The sequence below is a fragment of the Citrus sinensis genome, chromosome 6 (assembly GCF_022201045.2).
Source record: "Citrus sinensis cultivar Valencia sweet orange chromosome 6, DVS_A1.0, whole genome shotgun sequence".
Classification (NCBI taxonomy): domain Eukaryota; kingdom Viridiplantae; phylum Streptophyta; class Magnoliopsida; order Sapindales; family Rutaceae; genus Citrus; species Citrus sinensis.
The window spans coordinates 12,756,949-12,766,439 of NC_068561.1; the positions used below are offsets into that span (position 1 = coordinate 12,756,949).

General features: G+C 31.8%; 1 non-coding gene and 1 pseudogene across 1 annotated transcript; one reads left to right on the forward strand and one right to left on the reverse strand.

Moving 5' to 3' along the window:
* Positions 1-466: 466 nt before the first annotated feature.
* LOC127902940 (uncharacterized) lies at positions 467-9,161 on the forward strand (annotated as a pseudogene).
* Positions 2,905-3,013, reverse strand: LOC112499047 (small nucleolar RNA R71). The gene has a single exon (XR_003066574.2). It is a non-coding gene; the product is annotated as a small nucleolar RNA R71 (small nucleolar RNA).
* Positions 9,162-9,491: the final 330 nt, after the last annotated feature.

Consider the following 9,491-nt stretch of genomic DNA (forward strand, 5'->3'; position numbering starts at 1 on the left):
AGTCAAATGATGCCATGTGTGATGTTGACTTTTGAAGTTTGACCAGCCATTGGATCTTGATCTAAGGGTTGTGAGGAGCACATGCATGAAGCCTATGATGGACCGCAAAGCACTGGATTATGAATTTATTTTTCTATAAATAGAGCCTCATTTTTATGTTTTAATCATCTCTCTACAACTCTCTTCTTCTCAAATTCTCTCCATCTCCTTGTAATCTTGATTTCCAGGTGTGTTTTTAATATTTTGTATAATTATTTTCATTAATAAAATTAGTTTTATTTCCAATTTTAGTTGTTTTTATTTCTTTTAATTATAAGTAATTCAATTTTACTACTTCTTTTTATTTTAATTATGCTTAACTAAATAATATTAGTTAGGGGAAGGTGAAACTCTTAAGAAATAAATATGATATAATCAAATTCTATGTTTAATTTTATAAATTAAATTATTTTCTATTTAATTTTATACATGTTTTATATTTTGAAAATTTGATTTATTGTAGACAAACAAATGAATTTGGCACAATAAATTCTTAAGATCTTAATATAAGGCATGGTGAAATGGTATTTTGACTTATTGAAGACAAATTAAATTTTGGCACAATAAATACTTAATCCATCATAAAATTAAAGGGAAAATAATAATAATTTGTATAATTAATCTTTTGGGTAATAAATCTAAAACAAATTGGCAAAAAGAATTTATTAAGTTTTATTTATTTCTAAGAGTGGATCCATAACCCTAACTAGTTCAATTCCATAGTTTCATTTAAATTAAGTTGTTTATATTCAAGTTTTAATTTCAATTTTTTAGATAAAATAAAATAAACTAATTAAATCTTTTCTCTGTGGATCGACCTCGGACTCACCGAGTTATAATACAACAAGACACTCTTATACTTGGGAGTTAAAATTTACTTTTAAGTTGTGTCAAGTTTTTGGCGCCGTTGCCGGGGAAAAGTTTTTTATTTGGTTTGTTTTTCCGTTTTTATTTTTCTCTTATATGTAAAATTTTGTTTTCCCCCTTTTCCTTTTCTTAAATTCTCTTTTGTCCCTAACTCTTCTCAGAATTACGTTCGGACCCCGATATCTTTCAACTGTTTCACTTTCATTCCAAATTGCTATTCTAAACTTCTAAAAATTACAGTTTGGCCATAAAATTAAAAATAATTTGTAATAAAATCCCTAGACGAAATTCCTCAAAATAATTAAGACTTAGACATACTTTGGACATATTTTGGACATATTTTGGACATATTTTGGACATATTTGGACATATTTTGGACTAAACTAACTTTAACTACTAACTCTAATTACTAACTCTTAACTTGCTAACTACTAACTTTTTTAATTTCAGTTATTTAATTTTCTGCATTTATTTAATTTCGTATTTATTTATTTTTGCTTTATTGGTGGGTTCAACCACCAAACTAACTACTAACTCCTAATTTTTATTTTCAGTATTTATTTAATTTTTTATTTTGTTTTTGCTTTATTTTTTTTATTGGTGGGTTCAACCACCATTTTATTTATTTATTTTATTATTTTGCGTTTATTTTATTTTATTTTATTTTTTTGCTTTATTGGTGGGTTTAACTACCATTTTTTTCTTTTTCTTTCTTTTGCATTTATTTTATACTTAATTTATTGTTAACTGGTGGGTTCAACCACCAAAATTGTTATTTAATTTTCTTTTGTACACTTATATTATTTGCATATTTAATTTTTTATTTTATTTTATTATCAATTTGTGTAAATATTATCTTTATAACATAACCCTTGCATGAGACGTTGGTCTCGATCTTCAAGTGGCAGGTTAATTCGTAGATCCCAATCTCCACCACCAATCATATTTGGACATATTTTGGACATATTTGGACATATTTTGGACTAAACTAACTTTAACTACTAACTCTAATTACTAACTCTTAACTTGCTAACTACTAACTTTTTTAATTTCAGTTATTTAATTTTCTGCATTTATTTAATTTCGTATTTATTTATTTTTGCTTTATTGGTGGGTTCAACCACCAAACTAACTACTAACTCCTAATTTTTATTTTCAGTATTTATTTAATTTTTTATTTTGTTTTTGCTTTATTTTTTTTATTGGTGGGTTCAACCACCATTTTATTTATTTATTTTATTATTTTGCGTTTATTTTATTTTATTTTATTTTTTTGCTTTATTGGTGGGTTTAACTACCATTTTTTTCTTTTTCTTTCTTTTGCATTTATTTTATACTTAATTTATTGTTAACTGGTGGGTTCAACCACCAAAATTGTTATTTAATTTTCTTTTGTACACTTATATTATTTGCATATTTAATTTTTTATTTTATTTTATTATCAATTTGTGTAAATATTATCTTTATAACATAACCCTTGCATGAGACGTTGGTCTCGATCTTCAAGTGGCAGGTTAATTCGTAGATCCCAATCTCCACCACCAATCATGGATGAGAATGAAGGCGAAAACGTTTTGGGTGAACTTAATCCTCAAATTGATCAGGGAGACAACCAATCTCAACATGGGCATGATCAGAATCAACCAAAGACTCTGAGAGACTACATGAATCCAACCAGAACCGGAGCACCGTCGTGTATAGTATTTCCTCCAGAAGCATCTCGATTCAATTTTAAACCAGGTATTATCCAACTTTTACCAACATTTCATGGTTTAGAATCTGAGAATCCGTACTTGCATCTAAGAGATTTTGAGGAAGTTTGTAATACATACACGGACCAAAATTGTAGCATGAACATAATTAGATTAAAGCTTTTTCCTTTTTCATTAAAAGATAAAGCTAAAACTTGGCTACAAAACCTTAGATCTGGATCAGTAAGAACTTGGAATAACATGCAAGAACAGTTTTTGAAAAAATTCTTTCCACCTCATAGAACAAATTCTTTTAAAAGGCAAATCACCTCTTTCACTCAAAAAAATGGAGAAACATTATACCAATGTTGGGATAGGTTTAAAGAGTTGCTTAACATATGCCCACATCATGGTTTTGAAACTTGGCGATTGGTCACTTATTTCTACGAAGGCTTAATACCCCAAAGTAGACAGGTTGTTGAAATGATGTGTAATGGTGAATTTAGGGATAAAAATCCTGAAGATGCACTAGATTACCTTGACCAATTAGCTGAAAATGCACAACATTGGGATACTGTTGGAATTTTTGAATTGACAAATAAGCAACAATCATCTCCATCTAGTGGAGGAATCCATAACCTTAGGGAAGATCATGATTTACAAGCAAAATTTGCATCCCTAGTTAGGAAAGTTGAAGCTTTGGAGCATAAAAAGAGTGATCAAGTAAAATCTGTTCAAGAAATTGCATGTAACATATGTAATTCGAATGATCATTTCACTCAAGAGTGTCCCACTTTGCCTGCACTTAAAGAATGTCTAAATGATCAAGCTAATGTCATTAACACTTTCAATAAACCAAACCCATATTCACAGACTTATAATCCTGGTTGGAAAAATCTTCCGAATTTCAGTTGGAGGAATAATAATAATGCACAATCTTCACAAGCACCACCTCCACAAAATTTTCAAAATCCTCAGCCTTATGCACCATATGTTCCACCACCTTGGAAAAATCTGGAGGACACAATGCATTCATTCATCAGAAAGCAAGATGTTATTAACAATCAAAATGCACAAACTTTTTCTGATTTGAAAGATACTCTTGCTAAAATTGCTTCTGCACTCACCATTCAAGAAAAAGGAAAATTTCTAGCCCAACCACAACCAAATCCTAAAATTCAACAAAATCCACCCACAGACCAAGTCAAGTCAGTTATAACTCTTCGTAGTGGTAAGGTTGTTGATAGACCTATGCCTGAACCTTATGAAAATGATGAAAATTCAAAGGGTAAGGAAGGACTAAATGAACTTACACCTAGTGAAGAAATAACTAGTGTTCCACCTGAACTACCATTTCCGCATGCATTGAATAAACCAAAGAAATCAAACCACTCTTCTGAAATTTATGAAATCTTTAAGCAAGTGAAAGTTAACATTCCTCTATTAGATGCAATCAAGCAGGTTCCTTCATATGCCAAATTTTTAAAGGACTTGTGCACTGTTAAGAGGAAATTGAAGGTAAGAAAGAGTGCTTTCATGGCCGAACAGGTAAGTACAATTCTGTCTACTAATAATAAGTTGAAATATAAAGATCCTGGTTGTCCTACCATTTCTTGTATTATTGGTAACCACAGAATTGAGCATGCTTTACTAGATCTTGGTGCTAGTGTTAATTTGCTTCCATATTCAGTTTATCTTCAACTTAATCTTGGTGAGTTAAAATCAACTTCAACTACACTTTTGCTTGCCGATAGATCCGTTAAAGTACCAAAAGGAATAGTGGAAGATGTTTTAGTACAAGTTGATAAATTTATTTATCCTGTGGATTTTATTGTCTTGGAAACTAAACCTGTTGTGAATAATTACAAACCAATTCCTGTAATTTTAGGTCGACCATTTTTAGCAACTGCTAATGCTTTGATTAATTGTAGGAATGGTTTAATGAATTTATCCTTTGGGAATATGACTTTGGAATTGAATGTTTTCAACATGTGCAGGCAACCTAATGAAGAAAATGAGAATGAAGATGATACTGATGAACAAAAGGAATTGTTTGAATCTTGTATCAAGGAAAATATTCAAAAAGGGGATTTTTCTGAACTTTCTAATGTTTGTTTAGTTAATTCAATTGAGTCAAATAAGCAACTTGAACTTGATATTTCTAATATAAATTCGTTGCTTGATTCTATGCAGACTTCGCAAAATTATGATGACGAGCCAAAATTTGAGGAGCTTGGAAGGATTGAAAAAACAGAACAACAAGAAGCACCTAAAATGGAATTGAAACCTTTGCCTGAAGGATTGAAATATGCTTTTCTTGGAGAAGAACAAACTTATCCTGTTGTGATTTCTTCTACTTTAACAAGCGACCAAGAAGGTAAGTTACTAACTGTTCTTAAAAAGCATAAAAATGCAATAGGATGGACTTTAAATGACATTAAAGGCATTAATCCCTTAATCTGCACACATAGAATTAATTTGGAAGAAAATGCTAAAATATGTCAACAACCTCAAAGAAGATTAAACCCACACATGAAAGAGGTAGTCAAAACAGAAGTCCTTAAATTACTTGATGTGGGAATTATCTACCCTATTTCTGATAGTAAGTGGGTAAGTCCTACACAAGTAGTGCCTAAAAAATCTGGAATCACTGTTGTTAAAAATGAAAAAGGTGAATTAATTCCAACACGAATTACATCTAGTTGGCGCATGTGCATTGATTATAGAAAATTAAATGAAGCCACTAGAAAAGATCATTTTCCATTACCATTCCTTGACCAAATCTTAGAAAGAGTAGCAGGACATCCATACTATTGTTTTTTAGATGGATATTCAGGTTATTATCAAATTCCTATAGCACTTGAGGACCAAGAAAAGACCACATTCACATGTCCTTTTGGAACATTTGTATTTAAAAGAATGCCATTCGAGCTTTGTAATGCTCCTGCAACATTTCAAAGATGTATGTTAAGCATTTTTTGTGATATGGTTGAACATTGTTTAGAGGTCTTTATGGATGATTTGACTGTGTTTGGGAATTCTTTTGATGATTGCCTTGATAATTTGGAGAAAGTTTTAAAAAGATATGTTGAAAAAGAACTCGTGTTGAATTGGGAAAAATGTCACTACATGGTTACTTCTGGAATTGTTTTGGGTCATGTTGTTTCTATTAAAGGAATTGAAGTTGACAAAGCAAAAATCGAAGTCATATCTAAATTGCCACAACCAAAAACAGTTAGAGATGTGCGATCCTTTTTAGGACATGCAGGATTTTATAGGAGGTTTATAAAAAACTTTAGTGCCATATCTAAACCACTTTGTAACCTCTTATTAAAAGATGCACCGTTTGAATGGAATGATGATTGCCAAAAATCTTTTGAAAAAATAATTTGTCTTTTAACATCTGCACCTATTATGCAATCTCCTGATTGGTCTTTGCCATTTGAATTAATGTGTGATGCAAGTGATTTTGCTGTTGGTGCTGTTTTAGGACAAAGAAGGGATGGTAAGCCTTTTGTGATTTATTATGAGAGCAAGACTTTGGATAGTGCTCAAATGAATTATTCTACAACTGAAAAAGAATTACTTGCTGTGGTATTTGCATTAAACAAATTCCGTTCATATTTGCTTGGCTCTAAATCTGTTGTGTTTACTGACCATGTTGCTGTGAGATATTTGATGAGTAAACAGGATGCCAAACCGAGACTAATTCGTTGGATTTTGTTACTACAAGAATTTGACCTTACCATCAAAGATAAAAAGGGTGCTGAAAATGTTGTTGCTGATCATCTATCAAGACTCACATCCGAATTCTGCAATGATATAACACCTATAAATGATTCTTTCCCTGATGAATTTTTATTTTCTGTTACTTCAATGCCATGGTATGCTAATATTGTTAATTTTCTTGTTACAGGTAAAATGCCTTTGCAATGGAATGCTCAAGAGAAGAAGAAATTTTTTGTTGAAGTAAAGAAATTTTATTGGGATGATCCTTATTTGTTCAAATATTGCCCAGATCAAATTTTTCGGCGATGTATTCCTGATAATGAGGTAAGTAGTGTCATTAATTTTTGTCATTCTGAAGCATGTGGTGGTCACTTTTCTTCAAGAAAAACTACTGCTAAAATTTTACAGTGTGGATTTTATTGGCCTACCATGTTTAAAGACACATATGAATTTTCCAAAAGTTGTGAAAAATGTCAAAAATTGGGATCAATTACAAAAAGAAACATGATGCCCTTAAATCCCATACTTGAAATTGAAATGTTTGACTGTTGGGGAATTGATTTCATGGGTCCATTTCCATAATCTTTTGGATTTGTGTATACATTAGTTGCAGTTGATTATGTCTCAAAATGGATTGAAGCAATTTCTTGTCGAAATAATGACAGTAAAACTGTGATTAAATTTTTAAGAGAAAACATTTTAAGTCGATTTGGAATCCCTCGAGCCATTATCAGTGATGGAGGTAAGCATTTTTGTAATAAGTCATTTGAGTCTTTAATGAAGAAATATGGAATTACACATAAAATTGCTACCCCTTATCATCCTCAAACAAATGGTCAAGTTGAATTAGCAAATAGGGAGATAAAACAAATTTTGGAAAAAACGGTTAACCCAAACCGAAAAGATTGGTCTCTTAGACTTAATGATGCACTTTGGGCTTACCGCACTGCATTTAAAACATCATTAGGAATGTCACCCTATCGGTTAATTTATGGTAAACCTTGTCATTTACCTGTTGAACTTGAACATAAATCACTTTGGGCTATTAAAGCTTTTAATTCAAATTTGGTTGATGCTGGTAATGTGCGAAAATTGCAATTGAATGAACTTGAGGAATTAAGGAATGATGCATATGAAAATTCAAGAATTATTAAGGCAAGAACAAAAGCATTTCATGATAAAAGAATTTTTCGAAAAACATTTGAGATTGGTCAAAAAGTGTTGCTTTATAATTCTCGTTTTCATTTATTTCTAGGAAAGTTAAAGTCAAAATGGAGTGGCCCATTTGTTGTAAAAAATGTATATTCATATGGGGCCATAGAAATTGAGAATCCAAATAATAGTGTCACATTTAAAGTTAATGGTCAAAGATTAAAACCATATCTGGAGCATCACCCACGTGACGAAGACACCGAAATTAATTTGGATGACCCACCAATTCTTGATTAAGTTTTTAATGATTTTTTTTGTTTTACTATTATTTTACCGTTTCATTGTTTGACTTTTTTTTTTCCTTAGATTGATGCACTGTACATAGTTTTTTTTTAACATTGTTTTTCTTGTGTAAGCGTGTTTGTTTGACAGTTGTACATTCTCTCATCAATTTTCATTTTACATCATGAGCACCTCAATGAGAAAATACCTGTTCGCACATCTTAAAAGATTTCGGCGTATAAAATTTCACTTAAGAGGCCTGATACAAAGCTGTAAATCACATTCACTTTGGGATCTGCAACCACCAGAATTCGTGTCCTATGTTGAGGATCTAGAGGGACAACTCAGAACAGTAGAGAGTGGCTTATATGAATTTCAAATGGAGCTTGAGGTTAACTCAATGAGAGGACGAATATAAGTTCATTTTCCTTTTATATTGTGTGCTTCTTTTTGCTCGCTTTCACGCTTGATTTGATTTTGCAAATTTGATTTTGGTGTGTTTTGATTTATTTTCCCGTATAAATGGCGGATAACGGTACTCCGTGACTTCTTAAGTCGGTATCTTCAGTTTCCCACAATAACTGAAACCCCAAAATCATACATGGAAGAAATACAACATAAACTCCATAAGCATTTTCCCTCTCTCCCTCAGAATGCCCTCAGGAAAATTTACAAAGCTCGTTGTGAACGACTGCGTTTGTTAATGATCAATGGTATTCCTTCTGACATTCGTTGGTTAATTGAAGCAAAGGTCCGATTAGCAGGTGAGTTTTCTGGTCAATTTGTTTCTTACATGCCTAGTTTTGGTAAAAGTACGTTTGCTAAGAAAAGGAGAGCTAAACGACTTGGCTCAAAATGTCATAACTGTGTGAGACTTGGTTGCAAACGACCAGATTGTAAATCTTTAGGAATGGTTTCTGATACTCGTGAAGATAAAATTAAATTCGTTAAAGATGGCATGAGTAAAGAATCGTTGGATGATATCTTACGATCTCTTGAGATGCATCGAAGCGGAATTGTGCAACGTGAGATTTACAATTTGTGGATACTATTCCAAAAACAAAGTGCACAGTTAAGTCTTGGGAATCTGACTCAAAAAGACCATGTTTGCCAGTTTATAAAAAAACTGGATGGGAAGTCGATCCTCGACCCATAGAGGGCGTTCAAGCCGTTACTGGACGTAAAACCAGAGGAAGATGTGAGCCACAATCACAACTACCAGTAAATATCCTTTCACTTCACTGTTATTTTACTTTACTGTTATTTTATCATTTGCATTATTGCATTTAGCGATGTGATTTTGTATTTAATAAATATTTGGTTTTCTTTTACTGTTTGCTTTTTCTAATCATTACTTTCTTTTTACTGTTTGTTTTTGAATTATTGAGCCACGAGCTTTACTCGTCATTTGACAAATATTGCCAACCCATTTACAGCTGTTTCTCATTATTTATGTTACCAAGATCTTTAAATATGAGCTCATTTTTCAAACACTCACAACTTGTTTTTGAAAAATTAGTCAAATGGCATCATCTTCGAGTAAACAATTCAAAAACATTTGTGTGCTTTCTGGGTTTCACTATGGAAAGTACAAAGAGTTCGTTCAGGCAGCTGTAGATCTTGGTCGTGTCATAGCAGAGAGGAAACTGCATCTTGTATATGGAGGAGGTGAACGAGGGTTATCAAGACTTGTCTCAGAAGCTGTTTTTACCAGAGGAAGCCAAGTACTCG